We start from the raw sequence: 19,649 nt of genomic DNA on the forward strand, positions 1-19,649 counted from the left end.
CAGGTTGGCTTTCAATCTGTGGTGATCCTCATCCCTTGTCCAGCGGGGGTGTAGCTCAGTGGTAGAGCGCGTGCTTAGCATGCACGAGGCCCTGGGTTCGATCCCCAGCACCTCCAGAGACAGTTGCGGCAGGCTGTGGTTTCATTTTGCCTCTATTCCCTCCAGGCTCCGGGAGTTTTGGCAGTCAGGAATGCCTGTTATTAAGTAAATTATCTTTCTTTGGAAATCAATTTAACGTTAGCAGAAAGGAAAGTAATACATTTTTTTAACTCTACAGAATTCTTGGGAGGTGGGTGTGGTGGCACAGGACTGTGATACTTGCCCTCCGGAGGCTGAAGCAGGAGGATCACTGCAAGTTCAAGGGCAGCCTGGACTGTGTAGTGAGACCCTATCTCAAAACAAACAAATAAACAATTCTTGGAAGAAGAAACACTCTGGAGGTGAAATAACAAGAAAAGACCTTGTTTCTTCCTTCTGAGCACCAGCGCCTGAGTCCCAGCGCACTGCAGGACCAGGAACTGGAGCAGGCCTGGTGGATCTGGCCAACACGGGGGAAGCAGAGGGATGCCTGCTGAATTCACCGGGAGCTACAGATACTTCCGCCCTCTGCGTCCCAAACAAGTACTCCACACACGGGCATCTCTGTGCAGCAAGCAACCCAGTAGAAAGCGCACTTGCCCAGGCCAGACATAGTCTGAAATATGGATTGACATATGTATGAAAAATTTTTTTAAAAGTTGTCCCTTCTTACTGATTTCTAAGGATGTTTTTCTGGACATAATTCTGCATATTACATATTATTAATGTATATTAACATATTCTGCATACTACATATTGTTACTAGGTCTTTATGGTTTATACCACCAATTTAAACCTTTTGAAGGTATTTTATGGTCAGTACATTTCAATCTTTTTTATGACAAGGATATCCACCATCTTCACTCCTACCTAATGTAGTAACAGAGGTGTCAGCTAAAGGGTTAGACACGAGAAAGGTTGGCACCCCTAACACCCGTGAGAAGTTCCCCATCATCAAAGGTGAGGAGACTATACATCCTGTGCCCCTAGGTTAAATGAAACATAGCCTAGCCAGGACCGCTCATGTTCAAAGATTTAAACTGTTGCATAGTCAAACAAATGAGACTCATGTTTCTGGCAGTAATTTATAATACTAGAGGTGCACAGTCACCCAGTAACGATGCCATCAGCCAAATCGTCACATGGAAAATTCCCCTGGACAGAGTGGCCTGGGGAAGAGAGGAGCAGAGACAGAATGAGGCGAGCAAGGGCAAGCACCAAAGGCTTAGGCATTCCCGACTGCCAGCACTCTCAGTGGGTCCGGAGCCAAGTGAAGCACGGGGAAAGTGAAACCACTGGAACTGAACTGAGCATTACGTTAACAAAGTCCGTGAACGTGCTGGAAGTGATAATATGGTGGTACTATTAAAAAGAGGCTAGAAGGCTTCCGGGTGAGAGTCCCAGCCCGAGGTTCAGTCGGGCCCCTTCCCCTCCCAGGAGCTGCGTGGCCCAGGTCACGTCCTCAGGCTGTGATGCTGTAGACCTCGGGAAGCCTCCCCTACTGTCCCTGTCACTTGCTGCGTGGGATGGCGCAGAGGACACAGCCCGGGGGTGCATGGTCAAGGGCTGGGGTGCTGCGCTCCATGCCCTCTGCTGTCCTCGCACCGTCCAGGACCCGCACACCCCCAGCAGTGCAGACGCTCTCCCGGCTCTGTGCTTCGGGGTTCTACAGCTTTGTTTCCTGCTAAGCCATTGCTACTGGTGATCGCTCCATCTTCGAACCCCTCCTCTCTCCGCAGGTTCCAGCCCTGTCTTCACACTGGTTGGTTTCCTTCACAACCTGGACCCCACCCAGAGGCCACATAGGGGCTCACCCAGGGGTGACTCATCAGAGCAGAAGATGCCCTGCATTCAGAGAATTACAAAGGTGCCTGTGTCAGGAATGGGGTCAAAGGCCAAACCCTCATTCAAACCAAAGATTCTCTCAGCCTCCATCCCAAGGGTTTCAGAAGCTCCCGGTTGGGAGCTAGGGACAGATAAGCATGTTACTAGATCACAGTGCCAGCGTGTCCACACGCCAGAGGCTTCCGTGCATTTATTAGCAACAATCCATGAAATATACACACAGCAACACAGTGTGCATGTACTGACTCACATCAGTGATAGCTCTTATGTTATGGTTTGTGTCTGGGTGTCCCCCCAAAGCCTCATACGGCCATGGGGCAGGCTTTTAAAGTTTGATTGATTACGGGTGTGAGAGCTGCACCCGCCCTGGGGTGAATAGTTTGCATATGTAAGGGAGAGGAAGAGGGTGCTTGAGGCTATTCCTCCCCCATTCCTCCCTGGTGTATGCTGGTTGTTGTGCTGTGTTCTGCCACCCTGAGCTGTAGCCCTCTGCCATGTGCCACTCTGCCTTATAATCTGCCAAGTACAGACTGAAACCTCCACAAATAGTAAGCGAAATAAACCTTTCCTTCCTTAATTTTGGGCGTCAGGTATTTTGTCCCAGCAACAACAAAAAAGTAACCAAGACAACTTACATAAATCAAAAACCACAACTGCAACATGTTATGAAAAGACTTTCAAATAAAAAGCTATAAGGAGGTAGGGTAGAAGAAAAAAGAGACATAAAAGAGACAAAGAAGCAAACCTGCAGGTGCAGGGTAGGGTGCAAGATGTTTGTGGGGTATCTTTGGATCTGCCCCTGTGGAAAGCAGGCGGTGGGCAGGAGGTGGAGGAGAGAAGATTCGGGGTGACGGGAGCCCCAGTGAATGGATGCGGAGCTCTCAGCCCATCCGCATCCCCCGTCCTGGCTGTGCCCTCCTGCTCCCTCGGCCGTTTCACATGAACTGTCTCCATGAGGGCAGCAGCTCCCTGCCGCTGAGCAGCCTAGCCCCTGACAGCAGCAGTGGCTGAGGCAGCCGTCCATTCTGAGGGTCCAGCATCCTCTTGAAGGTCCAGCATCCTTCCTGAGGGTCCAGTGTCCATCCTGAGGGTCCAGCATCCTTCCCGAGGGTCCAGCGTCATTCCCGAGGGTCCAGCATCCTTCCTGAGGGTCCAGCGTCATTCCTGAGGCACAGCACTCCTGCCCAGCATGACTGGGGAGAGAGCATGTGTCCACAGAGCTGCCCAAGTCCTGGCAGGATTCTGTGTGGGGCGGCTGTACTGTCCTGCTGTGTATCCAGCAATGCAAACCCAAAAGGAAGACAGAAAGTAAAATAATAAGAGTGGGGAAAGATAGAGCAGGCCTTCAGAAAAAGAAGAACTAAGAGGGGCTGACAAGGATGAGATGCAATACAAACTCACGAGCGTGGGAGAGCCAGAGCCGTGGATAACAGTGCCATTTCCAGGCACACAGCTGAAACCAGCAAGGCAGGAGGTCCGAGTCCTGTTGAGGTAGGACAGAGATAATAAAGATAGGCAGAAAGGAGACAGGAAAATCATAATTTAAAAATTGTACTTTCAAGACAAAGCACCTTCAGGCCACAGAATTGCCCAGGGTTCTCCAGGCTTTTCATCACATCTAAACTCTGTGAAGACACTTTAAGTCCACAAACTAGTGTAGCTGATAAGATGAAGGGCAGAAACCTGACCTTAAGAAATACAGAAGACGGGGCCCCATGGGGGAACCTGCATCCCTTCCAGTTGTCCTCGAGGCCAGCCGCAGCTGAGGGACAGCTTCCAGGAGAGCACAACCTCCCCACCTGCCCACCTACGCACAAAACTTCCACCCCGAGGAACACCATTTCCTCCAGGTCAGTTGAACATCCAAGTCCCCACAAGCACAAACGTGTGTGTTATTCCAGTCCTCCTGACCACTAACACACTCAGTCTTCACCCACTTGTTCATGAGTTTTACCTGGAAGGGCTGTTTCTAGCCATGCCGTGCACACTGGACCCTGGGAAGTAAAACATTACTCAGCCTTCCAGCAGCCCGGCTGTCCTTGCCTCTGGGCTGGACGCTCTGTGACCGGGTGACAGTGTCCTGGCTGATGTCTCCGGACTCCCCTGAGTTAAAATCAAACATGAAGGTCCCAGCCTTTCACTACAGGTGCGTCCTCTCTCGGGTTTGCCCAGTGGTCTCTACAGTGTAGTAATGAACCCTTCGTTTCTCTATATTCGTTGACTACTGGTAAAATCTTTCCCACGCGAAGCACCAGCTTCTCGCGCACCTCACAGGCCTCTCGGGGAGGCCCCTGCCTCTCTCCTGCAGCCCGGGGCACCCTTTCTCCCGTGAAGTGAGCCACTGTCTTCTTACCTGTGGGGGGGGGCCATCAATTTTCTCCTGTAAACCCAGCCCAAATTGTCTACAGATTCACAAATTCCACTGCCCAAAGAAACACCTACTTGCCCTTCGGTTGTGCCGTAAGGCATCACTCTCCCTCTTGAGTGCCAGGCTCCCTTTCTCACGTGTGCACTTGAATCTCTGCCTAACGACCCTTGTTATGCCTCTCACTGACTTCTTTCGGAATGGAAACCGTGGGACCTGCACCCTGCTCTGTGGGTGGGGCAAGGGCTGCATCTCCACTTTGCGGATCTCCTTAGACCCTGTCCATGACAGTGTAGAGCAAAGTAAACACACAGCAAAAATTTTAAAAGCCTGTACAACAGGGGTGAATATTTGCAAACCGGCAGTTACATACTGCCCAGTCCATCTCTCCACCCTTCCTGGGGCAGGGGCCCTGGTGTGCTGGGGACCAATCGTGGCTGGTCTGTGGATGACCCACTCTGGTGCCAGCCATTCAGGTCTTAATGAGATGAAAATACTATGCCGGGAGCAAGACCAGGCCTCATTCAGGATCACAGCGGTTGGATACACACAGTCCAAAGTGGCAGGCTGGGAAAGGCCAGGGTAACAACAGGTATGCGGTGCAGGACAGAAGAAGTAAAACAGATAAAAAGAGACAAAGAAGATCGGAATTTTAGAGTTGTACTTTAAAAAAATACTACAGCTCAGGACACACAAGTTATTCAGGTCTTTTTCCTTCTAGGGAACTCACATCTAAAGAAAGAAAGAAAGAAATTCCTAAGGGTCTTGGGTCACGCTAAGCCTGGCCGCTTGTAAAAGGGCCTTTCCTCTGTGAATAGCTCTCCCCTCTCCCGCAAACGGCTCTCTCTGTGGTTGGAACCCTCCTGTTCCACACCTGCAACCAGGCAAACTACCCAGCTGCCGCGCAGCCGGCCTCTCGCTCTCCAGGGCCTGCCGTCCGTTCTCCGAGGACTTCTAAACCCCTCCCCAACAAACCTCTGCGCGTCTCTCCCCGCTGCGAACCGCCGTGGGTGGTGTCTCCGGGATTCTCCGGGGACCCTGCGTGGGGCCTTGTGTTAAGTAAAGAGCACAGACCACAACGCAGATCAAGGTCACCTCTTTCGGGAGAGGTAGCAAGCAGCTGGGGAACCCGGGGGAACCCTCCCGACGACTTCTGATCACACACCACCCCCTTCAGTAGTGGCAGTGTGACCCTGATTTGGTAATGTGGTAATAAATTGAGCAACATTTCAGCGTTCCCGGAAATTCCGAATGCGCATCTCACTGTAAAAGGTACCCAGTGGGGGCCCAGGATGGAGATGCCGGGGATCGAACCCGGGGCCTCATGCATGCAAAGCACGCGCTCTACCGCTGAGCTACATCCCCGCGCGTTCCGGGCTCTCCCCGCGCCTGGGGGCCGTCGCGCTGCTGCGCGCTGCGCCCGGGTTTCCCTCCGCGGCGCGGAATGCAGCTGCGGGTTCCAGAGCCCCGCGCCCCGCCGTGGGTCCGTCCCCGGCCCGCCCCCCCCCCCGGCCCGCTGAGCGCACGCGCGGAGAGCTGACCTCGCTCTGAGGGTGACCGCAAGGGAGCGAGCCTCAGGCCAGCCCAGCAAGGCGCTGGCGGCGTCTTCGGTCCGAGGTTCCCCAAAAGCGACCTTCCTGCCAGCCTAGTGCGTCCTCGCTCGCGCTCCACTCAGCTCGGCTGCGCCCACCCCGGTAGTCTGCTGTGCCTCGCGGCAGACCTGTTTCGCACTGACTCAGTTTTTCTTCCTCAGTTCTACAGAATGTTCATTGGTTTTAAAACAGGAACTTGTTTTGGTTTGGTTGTTTGGGGATTTTTTTGTTGTTTTTTGTTTGTTTGTTTGTTTGTTTGTTTTGAGACAAGGTCTCGATATGCAGCGCAGGCTGGCCTTGAGCTCACTTTGTAGCCCAGGCTGGTCTCGAACTTGCAAAGATCCTCCTGCCTCAGCCTCCCAAGTGCTGGGATTACAGGCGTGCGCCACCATGCCCGGCTTGGTTTGGTTCTTGAAGCGGAAGCAGGACAGGTGGATTTGAGGAACGGTCAAAAGGGAAGTCTGAGAGTGACCAACCAGCACCCTCCCGGCACACTGCCTTGCCCCCTGCCCTGGTCCCACACAGCGCCCTTGCCGTCCTGCCGTCTCTGTCCAGGTCCCTGCACCCCTGGACACTAACCAGGACGCTGGCCTTGGCTTACAAACTAGGGGTTCTGGAGGTTGTGATGACGCTCCTGTCAAACGGAGGAGCTACTCAACCTGCAGGACAGAGCCCAGTCCTTCGCACTGGCCTTCTCCAGCGGGGGTCGGATGGACTCCACCTACACTGCTCAGCTTCTGGCTGCCAGGACCCAGTACCTGACACCTACAACGTAAGCTTCCTTCCTCAGGCCCACTGTAGACCTGCGGAGGTTGTCTGCCTAATGATATCCCAGCCTTTTCCACTTCCTATGTTTGACAGAATTACACCTCAATTACATCACAAGTCAGCCACCGCAGTTAAACCATTTCTGCAATTTGGAGTAGAGAGACCAGAAGAAAGAGTGGTCGTAGGGGTCTGCGGCCGGGACGTGGCCGTCCTCTACAGAGCGTGACCTATCGCTTGGCTTGTCCCACGCTGCCACCTGGATGCATCCCCGCTGACCCGCCTTACCTGCCGGGAGTGGAGGGATAACTTCACCTCTCGCTTTAAGAACCCAATTTTCTCAAGATGTGCTAATAATAGAGTAATATTTTCTGATATTGGGGGGGAGGCCTGAAAATTAGTATCCAAAAATTATCATCTTCAAGTAATGAGCTTGGAGAGGACAGAAGTTAAGGTGATTCTTCCAGAACGGCCCCTAAGCCAGTTGTGGTCGTGAAAGCCGGGTGGAAAGACGGAGGCAGACACTGCTCACCACTAGCAGCTGTTTAACGGTGCTTAGCTCCTGGTGACTGACCCAATGTTCCCTTCTCAGCGGACTTATTTAGGAAAACATCTTGGAGAGAATAAGCCCAACATTAGCAAGCACCCATACGTATGCACCCACAGAGGTAACACCCTGTGGTACAGGTGTGCGTGGTATCTGCGTCTGCACCTACAGAAGCACCGAGCGCTCACAACGGGCCTTGCTCATCCTTGCTCCCCACAGACCTTCTAGTGAAATTCCAACAACAGCCTTGAGCAAACGCAAGACCGAAATCAGGTTTTCTTATTTTAGAGCCTGTACTGTCTAACTTTATACACTACAACTAGTGCTAAAAATCACTCCTTAAAATTGACATTCATTCCTCTTCTTACATATGTGTCTTGGAAAAATAGCAAGAGTGGAAAATTTGTTTAGTATGATAAATTATGTGCGTTTAAATAGTCATTATCTTACTTAAAAGAAAAAATTGTCCAGGTGAAGTCAAGCCAAACAGCAGTAAGAAAAATAGACGTCAATACTGAAATAATACAAGGAAAAATTATGTTTATGTTCTAATAATATAGAACAAAACCCATATAAAAGAAAGCTCATGCAAAGGCTAAGTGTATTAATTCCATTACTGACCACATTACCTCACTTTTTGTGATCCAGCCTCTGAAACTGTACAGCTCTTCTGCCTCATTTTTTTTCTTCTTCTTCTTTTTTTTTTTTGTCTTGTTGAGACAGGGTCTGTCTATGCAGTTCAGGCTGGCCTTGAGCTCACTTTGTACCCTAGGCTGGTCTCGAACTTGAAATCGTCCTCCTGCCTCAGCCTCCTGAGTACTGGGGTTACAGGTGTGCGCCACCATGCCAGGCTTCTGCCTCATTTTAAAAACATTTCATTTTTATTAGTAACTATTTGCAGTACATAATAATTACATTCATCATGGGGAGTTGATACATGTACATCTTCTGCCTCATTTTAATCACTCATAAGAATAGAATTACATCCTAGAGCTATACTGATTATAAAAGATTATCTTCTGTTATGGTTTTGTTATAGTCAGTATTTGCAAAGAAACAGATTTAATGCCAGACACAGAAATTTACAAGATTAGCTGACAATCTCCACCCACAGAACCAAATGTAGAAGAGTGCAAGAGATCTGTCCAAGTGCTAAAGGTCAGGAGAATGCAGCCGAAGGTCTGGAGCCCTCAGCAATGTCTCATATAAGTCTGCACCAAGAGCCATGAGAGGACGTTCGAGGCGAAGGTGAGGACCAGGGCTCCTGCAAAGAGAACAGCTGAGTCCTCTCTGAACAAAAGCAGCTCTTCCAAGGACAGCCAGCTTTGGGGCTGGGGATTTAGTTCAGTGGCACAGCGCCTGCCCGGCAAATGCAAGGTCATGAGTTTGATTCTCGGTCCTGGAAAAAACAAAACAAAACAAAAAACAAGGACAGCCAGCTGTGGTCCTTCCCTGCTGTTCTTTTTCATGGTTCTGACAACCATGCTGACTCAAATCAGCTGGGTGTCCTCATTCAAACTGACAATTAATACCACAGGTTTATATTTAGATGTCCCTCCCACCCACGTGCTCCCAGATGGGGCTCTGGGGAAGTGACTGGATCCTGGGGGTGTGATACTCATCACTGGATGAGTCCTCTGACGAGTGTATAACTGAGTGTGAGGCTGGGAGGTGTCAGCCCGCTCAGGGGGCCCAAGGGAGACTTTCAAAGGTGAGGTCCCAAGGCTGAAGAATGCACATGGGCAGGACATCACCAACAGCAGGTAGCATGCAGCAGAGAGCCAGAGCACAAGGGCTGCCTGCGTCTTTATTGTATAGTTCTAATAAAGGTTGTTATCTCACGTTTACATTCTTACACAGCGCTGTAACCAGGGCATGGGTGTTTACCTGTGCTAAGTCATGGTTGTATAACTGCATCCCACTATGCACCTGTGCTAGACAAGCAGGGTCCTGTTCTCAGGTATCCCTTGACACCCCTGAGCTTAGAAGCAGTGTGAGTGGTTCCCCAGGGGTGGTGAAGCCTGGTCTGAGGAAGTGGGTCACTGGGGGCGTGGCCTGGAAGTTTATTGCCCTCCTTCCCCCTTGCTCTCTCTCTGCCGGCCCGCCGCCATGCCATGTCCCCCTGCCAGCCCCCTCTGCCACGCTACCCCGCTCAGGAGCCAGCCACTGTGGACTGAAAACTAAAAACGGTCCCCCAAAATGAACTTATCCTTCATGGAGCTGTGGGTGTTGTGTATTGTTTCAGGGTGGAAAAATAACTAAGACACCAAAGTTAATAATAAAAGGGATGAACAGACACACGGGAACTCATCATGATACTCTTTCTGCCCTATTATGCTGAAATATTTTACAATAGAAAGGAAAAGAAAAAAGTAGACTTATTGACTCACACAAGAAGTAAGATACCCTTAATAGGTCTATGTGGTGTGTTCCTGTTGTTGTTTTTCTTTGAGGCAGGGTCTTGCTATGTCATTCAGGCTGGGCTTTTGGCTCAGCCTCCTCGGTGCTGAGATAACAAGCGTGTGCCGCCACACAAGTTCAGGTCTATGTCTATAGTAGCAGTAGCAGTAGTAGTAGTGGTAGTTTTGTTTTGTTTTCTGAGACAATGTCCGGCTATGTTGTTCAGGCAAGCCTTGATTTCACTATGCACCCCAAGGTGGCCTGGAACTTGCAGTGATCCCCCTGCCTTAGCCTCTCCAGTGCTGGGATTACAGCATGTGCCACTATGCCTGGTTAAAGGCCTGTATCATTTTGAAAAATTGAAATAATCAACAACCCTGCAAAACTGTAGGGAGCAGCTAAAGCTGGAGATCCGTCACACATTCAAGGCATACCTATTAAGGTGGATTAAATTAATCCACCCAGGAGTGAGATTCCACAAGGCTATGGTCTCTATCTAGTTGAGATCGGATCCAGGTGACCTTGGCTGTGATCTTGTTTTATCCTTTGAGGCTTTCTGGCTTCATCTGCCATTAAAAATTTTAATAGGGATTAGTGACTCACAGAGGTTCACTTACTATGAGTCTGTCACCCACTTTCAGACAAGTGTCCAAGGCTTTGGACAGAGTCACAAGTAAACATAAGAAGCTAATTCGTTAATTTAAGTCCTGCTCAGGGCTGCTTCATAGTGGTCTCCGTCAGAGCAGTTCCTTTCCTCCCAGCCAAGAAAGCGCTCCACCTGACCTCAGCTGTCTCTTATCTTTATTTCTCTATCCTCTCAACATCCTTTCCCCCTGGAACTTTGAGAGCTCTGCTGGATGGGCACAAAGCAATAAATATTTGTGGGGAACCACTCAAACTGAGTCAAACCTCAGGGCATGTAAGGACATTTCCGGTGAGCCCTGAGGACATGCCCCCACTGTCAGCATGACTTAGTAGTGGACAATTATGCATGCACCAGTGAGGCCTGTGTGTAAGAATGTAAATAGATAACATTCCATATAAAAAAATACAATAAAAATGCAGGTGGCTCTTACGCTCTGCTCCATGCTGCCTGCTGTTGTTGCTGATGTCTTGCACACATGCATTCTTTAACCTGGGGATCGCACTGCGAAAATCTCCCTTGGGCCCCTGAGTGGGCTGATAGTATTAGGATCTGGTAGGTATGTTGGTGAATTCTAATATTTTAGGAAAAATATTATACCAATTTTCCACAATTTCTACCAGAAGGCAGAAGCAGAAAGAATACTTTCTAACCCCTTATATGAGGCCAGCATTCCCTCTGCTTCTGCCTTCAGGTACAAATTGTGGAAAATTGGTATAATTTTTTCCTAAAATATTAGAAAACTATAGACCAATATTTCTCACGAATTTAAATGCAAAAGTCCTCAACAGAACATTAACAGATCTAGCCCTGTATGTATGGAGGGAGGCTGTGGGTCGAGGGGCCCTTGGGAACTATTCTCCATTTACTTTTGCTGTGAACTTTAAGCTGCTCTAAAAAAGGAAGGTCTATTTTTTTTTTTTTTAAAGTAAGTTAACAAAGGCCAGGGCTCCGATCTAGTGAGGGAGGCGGCACACCTGTTCTCTTATCCCTTGCCAAGTCCCTCCCTGAACTTGCAGCGGGACAGTCAGCTGGGGTCAGGCAAATGACACTGTGCACACGGGTCACCTACTTGAAGGAAGCCATTGAGAAAGAAGAACGACAAAGGCCCTCAAATTTCTCGGTTTTGTTCCCAGCAATCAGGCTGAGGTTTAGGGCTGGATGGAGACACCGCAGTCCTACTCACAGTCCATGGTGGGCAGGTCAAGCTGGCCCCAGGGTGAGGCTTCCCCAACCTCCTGATTTTAAAATTCCAAGTCAATCATGTTGCAAAACCCAGACATAATTATGGCTCAAAAACTTTTCTCCTGTAAATATGTGTTAATAGTTGTGATCTCTCTAAGGTGGTGCACAGCTGTAATCCCTGATCTGGGGAGGCTGAGGCAGAAAGATCATCAGCTAGAGGCCAGCCAGTACTACATGGTGAGATTGTGTTTAAAAAAAAAAAAAAAAGGAAAAAAAAAGCAAGATTTACTCCTTCCTTTCCAAGTATGTTCTAGGATCCAAAGTGGTCCACGGTTAATTATGTGAATTTCAGAGCTGGAAAAGCTGTTTAGAACTTTTACCTCCATTTTCTTCTTAATAATGAGGAAGAGACCTGAAAATATTGAGATCATCGTTTGCTTTTTTCTTTTAATCCCCCAATGTGTTGAATACGAGTAATGATTTTATAATACTCATTGGTACATGTACCCTTTTGACTAAAGTTCCATGTTTTAGCCAATTCACGTTGCTATAACGGAACAGCAGGGATGGATGGATGGACAGCACTTACTACTTACAGTTCCAGAGGCTGCAAGTCTGACCGCGAGGCCTTCTGCTGGTGCTCAAACCACAGCGCGCCCACTCCTCGGGGGCGGGGCCTCCTCACTCGGACCTCCTGAAGCCTCGCCGGGGATGGGGGTGGAGGGAGTGGGGAGTGGGGGCATGGAGGGAGTGGGGGGTGGAGGGGTGGAGGGAGTGCGAGGGGGTGGAGGGGGGCAGCGAGGTGGAGGAGGGTAGCGGGGTGGAGAGTGGGGATTCCGCGAGCGAATGGGGACACCAACAGTTCATAGCACCCCATTCCACAGCGATATATTTTTAACTGTTTTTATTTTTGCTTGGTTATTTTTATGATTTTGCCTCTATTGATGAAAAAGCTCTGCAATTTTCCTTTCTTTTATTGTCTCCTTTGGTGTCAGTATTACACTTCTCCCCTAAAATAACTGAGACGTTTAAATTTTTTATGGAACATTTCGTATAAGTTATTTTTCTTGAAGCTTTCATAGAACTTTCCAGCAAGATTGTCTCAGACTGGAAATTATATTTTATGGAAAAGTTGTTTAAATTCCTGATTCAATTTTTTTTTTTTTAGTACTGAGAATCAAACTCAGGACCCTGCGCTTGCCAGGCTGTGCACACTGAGCTCCCTCCCCGGCCCTCCTGATTCAATTTTAAGTAGCTGTCTACTGAATTCGATTTCCTGTACCTTCTTAGGTTATTGTTGATAACGTTTTTAAAATAAATTTTCCATTTTTTCTAGTGGAATTGAGAGAATTCAAGGCAAATTTCAGAATTTCAGACACTGAAAATACAGTGATACTTTGGTTCACAAACATAATTCATTCCACGACCCTGGGAAAGATGGCCACGTTTCTGCCTATGTGGGAAAGAGGGCCACGGTCGTGTTTATCACCTGACACAGACCTTGCAAACAAAAGTAAAATTTTGTCAGATGCTCCCGTTTGTGAACCAAACTGTTTCAAACAAAAATATTCCTCTGTTTATTCACGTATAAAATCATCGCTTTTCTTATCTACCAACTCATTCGCTCTGCTTGTAGGTACTTTGAATACTTACCAGTGTCAGGTGTTGCGGTAAACTCTTGGGCACGGTGCCTCACTGCCGACCTCCAGGAGCCTGAGCCTCAGCTCCAGCGCTCCCCTCCTGCAGTGCCCTCAGCTTTGGTCTGAATCCTCTTCACATCCTCCGGGGAGGGCCTGAGGCTCCCACCACGCGCGTGAGCCTTCTGGGAAGCGGAGTCCCTACCCAGCAGACGTGCCCGGGCAAATCTGAGGTGCTGTGACTTCAGCCCCAGAACACAACCGGGTCCAGAAGCACCCAGCCTGAGATCCCAGCCTCCAGGTTCTTGAGACCGAACTTTTATCGAAACCCAACAAATTGTAAAGTATTACGCAGCAATAGATAAATAGCATTTACAAGGTTTTTTTTTTTTTTTTCCTTCACGGTCTAGTGTTATCTGATTAAAATAACAATCTCTCGAAAGCCCTTCACAGGCTTTTCTTGGGTCTTCTCCTGGCCCAGCTTGGAGGGAATGGAACACAGTTGCACTTTTGAGTAGAATTGGCCCGGACTCTCACAGGGCTCCATTCAGTCACGTACTCATTTTCCTGAGCGTAACTCCATTTCCCCGAGGGCCGTGCTGGGTATTGATCCACTGATTCTGCCCCTTCAGCGTCTCATGATTTTACTTCAAGTGTCTCCCTGATCTTCCTGGTTTGAGGACTTGGTCACATTTATTTCACCCCGCGTTAGTAGATATTCCTTATTCGGGTTAAACATGCCATTAACTTGAAAGCAGTCCAAATATAGTCAGGAACTGACTGTGAAATACCAGAGAAATACACATTGCGCACCTCAATGATGCTGAACCTTTTGGAGCTTTCAGGGATGCAAAGAGCCCCCTGCAGCCATGTGCCGGAGGTTTGGACACTACCAGTTTAGATGAAGAACGCCTCCGGAGGCCTCAAGCCCTGGTAGACACCCAGGTCTCGGAGGCGGTTGACCTGGGCAGGTATAGCCAACCTGCTGTTGGGAGGCGGGGTAAGCAGAGCCCGCCCGGGGGCGGAGAGTGAGGCGAAAGGTGACATCTCCTCCTGGCTCTTCCTCTCTCAGCTTCCCGGCAGCCTTGAAGTGAGTGAGTCCTCCACACAGGCCCTGCCCCCGGCCCTTCCCCAGGCATTTCCTGCCGTGCCCTTGGCCACAGTGCAGGGACTGAGACTTCTGAAGCAGGATCCAAAATAAACCTCTCCTCCTAAAAAACAGAAAAACAAAACAAAAAAACCTCTTCTCCTTTAAGTTCCAGTGGGCTGGGTACTGTGTCTCAGAAAGACAGAAATGGGACACCTCATTTTCAACAAAACTCAAATAAATTAAAGGGAAAAATTTAAGCGTCAGTTTAACTGGGCAATATAAAAAATGTACCCACAGCAGAGTGCTGTGCTATGTACTGAACTGGAGAACCACACATTAGGTGCTGCCACCTTGCACTTCTTTTATTATACATACACAGGTTGCCAACATTTCCTATTGATTTCCTGTCACCTGCGGCCATTGCATATCTAGCCGTAGCCACAGAACTAATCTCAATGCCTGGCACACGGCAGGTATTCCACATCACTCTTCTTGGGCAACAACTAAATACTATTTCACCGGAAATATTTTCTCAGTTGTACTCCTGTGGCTGAGATTTATGTAGTCTTGGTCACAATGAACTCAGCTAATTAGCATTCAGAAAGTCACGTCAGTGAAGCAGCGATGTAGTCCTAATCATATCAGCCTGTTCATATAGCCTGGATTAAATCACAACAGTACCATCTGAGCCGGGGGCGTGGCTCAGCGGCAGAGCCGGGGCTCAGCATGCACGAGGCCTGGGTTCCATCCCCAGTACCAGATGATGATGAGGAGGAGGAGGAGGAGGAGGAGAAGGTGGGTGTGACCCTGCTGGTTAACAGGAAAATGAGTTATAGTCGCTGTAAAAACATCCTGAGTGGGATTGAAAACTGGACATGCTTCAAACATTTGATTTGCGAGGAATTAGTAAAGGCTGTGGGACTCCGGAGTCTCAGTAGGCCTGGGTGTGCGGCTCAGCGGTAAAGCACTCACCTCGCATGTGCAAGGCTCTGGGTTTGATTCCTGACACAAAAAATTAATTAAATCAAGACCCTCCCCAAGCTGGGGCCCTGTTAGCCTCTGCTTGGTGAAGCGAGTACCCACGTTTGGATCCTCTTTCCCAGGAGGAGCCGGGGGTGCCGAGCACAGTGGTGACTCCCACCCTTTCAGCACAGCTTGGCTTCTTCTTGTGTGTGTGTGGTGCTGGGGACTGAACCCACTCTACCACTGAGCTCCAGCCCCAGCCCCAGCCCCAGCCCCACGCTTTGGGTCTAACGAAAGGAAACTAGGGCTCAATCCCTAACAGCGCAAGGACTCTTCCTAATTTTGGAATTTTTCAGTTAATGTTTACAGTAGGCACTGTGCATCTTGGTCCTGTATCTGCAGATTCAACCTACCCCAGATTGAAAACATTCATTAAAAACAAATTTCGCCTGTACTTACCCTTGTCATTATCCCCTAAACAATACAATGACTATTTACCCAGCATTTCTATTGTATTAGATATTATCAGTAATCTAGAAATGAAGCTTACAGGGAGGATGCACCTAGGTTATAAGGAGACACAGACCGTGTGATGGGAGGACTCGCACATCCGCAGGTCCAGCATTAGCAGAGTTTGGCACTAGCCTCGCCATCCTTGAGGACAGCAGCACCCAGCATCTTCCCGCAGGGGCAGAGGTCACCAGCGCCTGGGGACCTGGAGCTCTCAGTGAGCTCCTCCTCCTGGCATCCCCTCTTTTCCTGAGGCAGCTTGCAGAGCCCCAAGGTTTTAGGTTCTGTTTGTTTTTCAGAGCTGAAGTGTGCTGCCTTCCAACAGCCACAGCACCACTGATGTGACAGAAGTTCACTAACCTCCTCGACACCAAAACTTAGGTGGCGTTGTCCCCCCACAGGGGGGACACGCTCCTGACTGTGGGCGTGTGCTTCGCTGGGCTTGAAGAGAGCAATTTTGCCTTTACCGCAAACATCTCTTAGGAGCCAGCGGGCGGGATAATCCTAAAGGCAATTCAGCTTTTCTCCTAATTGGAAATGATCTCAGAAGGAAAAGGAAAAACAGCTGGCTCTGTGGCTTAGTTGGCTAAAGCGCCTGTCTCGTAAACAGGAGATCCTGGGTTCAAATCCCAGCAGGGCCTCAATAGGTGAAGTATATTTTAGATCTGAAAACATCTTTACTCACATCAAATACTCTAATCCTATTCTATCTAGGTTTTCTCAGAGGACCTCTGCCATGGACACACTAGGACTTAGCTGTGTCCTACTGCTCGGGATCTGTCATGGACATGGAACTTCTTGAAATGAAACTACACATACAAAGATCTATTAGTTAGAACCTTTAAAAAAATACAAAGTGCAGACAATCTCAAATTTCATGTATATGAAAATGGATGTAACTCACGAACACCACCACCATGTTGCGTTTCCTATCCTTTCTCAGTACTTCCAGTCCACAGAGATACCCATGTAGGCAGAACTATGCAGTGTAGAGGTAAAGAAACTGAGGATGGGAGAGGATGCAATGGGCCTTGTCGATTTCTTGTACCCCGGAGAGGAACTGAGGACAATAAAGACAAGAGCTGGGTCAGGTGGAGGCGACCTCTTACCTGATTGGAAAGAGGACGCACTTCAACAGTAGGGGCGTTTATTTATACTCTTGCAAAGTTAGTATCAAGACAGGTAATGTTGCCTAGCGACTGTGATTGTCCAGGCAGGATGCTTTTCTGAAGACTGAGGTAGTAGACTGCCTGAGGCCCTCTGGCTCTGTCCTGCCCTCACACATATGGCCAATTTCCAGCTCCAGTGGCTCCCAACAGAGTGAGTTGCCCAAATCTTACAGCCAAAAAGTAAATAATGAGGCTAGGATTAAAGCCTGATATTTCTCATGATCTCAAATATCAGCTAATCTCATTTATTTATTTTTTTGTTTGTTTATTTTGAGACTGGGTCTCATTATGTAATCCAGGCTTGTCTTGAACTCATTATGTAGCCCAGGGTAACCTTCAACTCATGGTGATCCTCCTGCCTCAGCCTCCCAAATGTTGGGATAATAGGCATGCACCACTATGCCTGGCAGTGACATTATGTTTCTTGGTATGCAATCACTGACCTCAGCTCAGGAGAAACTCCATGCAGCACACAAACTCCTCTTAAAGCTGGTCTCAAACAATGTAAGATATCCCCGCATCTATTTTAGGTGATGTATTAGCTTTCTTGTTGCTGTGACACAATGCCTGACACAACATAAAGGAGGAGAGGTTTATTTTAGCTCATGTATAAGAGGATGCAGTCCATGGCTGGCCAGCTCCAAGAAAGATCATGACAGAAGGGCACAGTGGGGAAAAGCTCCTTAACCCATGGCAGCCAGAGAGCAGAGTGAGCAGAGGATTCTGGGCAGTGAGATACAACCGCCAAAGGCACAAACCCAGTGAGTCTCCTCCTCCAACAGGGCGCCACCTCCTGACCGCACATTTAGCTATGAACTCATCGACTCACCACGGATGAGTAGTGACTTCCTGATCCAGTCACCCTCCAACAGCCCCACCTCTGAGCATGTGAGACCCTGGGGATACATTCTAAATCTACACCATAACTTTCCACATCTGCCTTGCCAAAGGCTTATGTCTACCGCGTATAAAATGTATTTAGTCCATCTAGCATTGCTGGAAAGTCCAAGTTCAAAGTTGTCTCTGAGACTCAAAGCAAATTCTTAGCTGCAAGCTCCTGTAAAATTCAAAAAGAAAAGTCAAACATTTCCAGCATACAATGGCACAGGATAAATATCCCCATTCAAAAAGAAAGGAGTAAGTCGGGTGTGGTGGTGCACACCTGTAATCCCGGTACTCAGGAGGTTGAGGCAGGACGATCATTGAGAGTTCAAGGCCAGCCTGAACTACATAGTCAGACTCTGTCTCAAAAAGAGAAAGAAAGAAAGAGAGGAAGGAAGGAAGGATGCAAGGAAGGAAGGAAGAAGTGAATAGAAAAGAATTAGACCAAAGCAAAATTGAAATCCAGCGTAACAAATATTAAATCCTGTAGTTCCATATCTGGCATCTAGGGCAAACGGTAGTAAAAATGTGAATTTCAGAGAACCTGGTGAGCCCTACTTGTGTGGCCTTGCTGGTTGCAGCCCACATGGCCTCTCTGGGGCTATCTCCACTCACGGCCTGCAGCTTTGCTTAGCAGATGTTCTATGCCTCTAGCACCTCTGAATTCCTGGGGTCTCCACTGCATCTCAGGCTTCATTCCCAAAACCTCAGGCAGTGTCCTCTCAGGGTTTCCTTGCCCAGCCTTCCACGCCTTCCTCTGATATCTGCGATAGTTTATTATGGTATCAACTTGAGTAAGAAATGCTTAGCAGATTAGCACAGTTCTGGATGTGTCCGGATGACGGACTTGCTGAGGAGGGAAGACCCAACCTGGGTGTGGATGGCGCCAGCCAACAGGCTTGTCACCTGGATGGAGTGAAAAGGGAAAGAGGGAAGTCTCCCCGTTTGGTTCTTCACAGGAGCCCAATCTTCACCATCCCCTTTGGCTGTCTGTCTCCAGGCTTCCAGCCCAGCCTCCTCAGCCTTCCAGCACAGACCCTTCAGCTTCCCACTAGACACTCACAGGGAACTCTGCAATGAGCTCCAGACCTTCCACCTTTGCTGGATCCTCCTGCCCTCTACTGCTCTCTCTCACACCTGAATCTGTAGGCAGCCATTGTAAGCTACCCTGTAGCTACACTGTAGAGGGGTCTTCCTCCAGTAACCCCAACTGATACACTTTCTGACCTCATGACTCTTGTGTTCTACATACATGAAAAACAAGCACCATGTGGACAACACCAGCTTGAGCATTAGTCACACCCCTCTGGACCATGGCTGCAGTCTGTGAGCGCCCATGAAATGAATCCTAGAGAACCAATTCCCTGGGAGGCCCATCTAGCACAGGGCTCTGGATTCTCACCATAAATCAGGCTAGAAGCAGCCAGCAGTACCCATGTCCAGTCTGTGTGCACTGCCTTGAAATTTCCTCCACTGGATTAATTAGTCTACTGCTCATAATCTCAGTCTCCTGCAAAGTCTCAGGACATGAACAAAATGTAGACCTTTTTTTTTTGTCAGAGTGTAACTCACAGGGCCTCTAGTCCAACTGCCAGTGGAATCCTTGTCCCAAAGGAAACTTGTAAGTCTGGTCTTTATGGTCTGCATTCCTGTTAGCATCCTGGTCTTCTGAACTCAACCAGAATCACTCATTAGGCACTGCGTACAACACCGTAAGGCTTCTCTAGCCGGCATCTGCACACCTTTCTGAACTCTTCCTGCAAACCAGTTCCAAATGTTTCCAAGCCACATGCTCAGGTACAGGCCCTGCAACCCTCCAGTTCTTCACTACCTATTTTCTGTATCAGTCAGTTTTCCTGTTATTGGAGCGCAATACCCAAGACTCACAATTTAAAGGAGGAGAAGTTGGATTTGGCTCATAGTTCAGGAAATACAGTCCATGGCTAGCTGCACAGTCCAGGGAAGATCATAGTGAAGG

The 19,649-nt window shown here is 48.8% G+C and overlaps 3 non-coding genes across 3 annotated transcripts; 2 read left to right on the forward strand and 1 right to left on the reverse strand.

The window, feature by feature from the left end:
• Positions 1 to 44: 44 nt before the first annotated feature.
• On the forward strand, positions 45 to 116 carry Trnaa-agc. Its single transcript has one exon. It is a non-coding gene; the product is annotated as a tRNA-Ala (tRNA).
• Positions 117 to 5,581: 5,465 nt separating this feature from the next.
• On the reverse strand, positions 5,582 to 5,653 carry Trnaa-ugc. Its single transcript has one exon. It is a non-coding gene; the product is annotated as a tRNA-Ala (tRNA).
• Positions 5,654 to 16,187: 10,534 nt separating this feature from the next.
• Trnat-cgu lies at positions 16,188 to 16,261 on the forward strand. The gene has a single exon. It is a non-coding gene; the product is annotated as a tRNA-Thr (tRNA).
• Positions 16,262 to 19,649: the final 3,388 nt, after the last annotated feature.

The sequence above is a fragment of the Chinchilla lanigera genome, unplaced genomic scaffold, assembly GCF_000276665.1.
Source record: "Chinchilla lanigera isolate Chin_1 unplaced genomic scaffold, ChiLan1.0 scaffold00064, whole genome shotgun sequence".
NCBI lineage: Eukaryota > Metazoa > Chordata > Mammalia > Rodentia > Chinchillidae > Chinchilla > Chinchilla lanigera.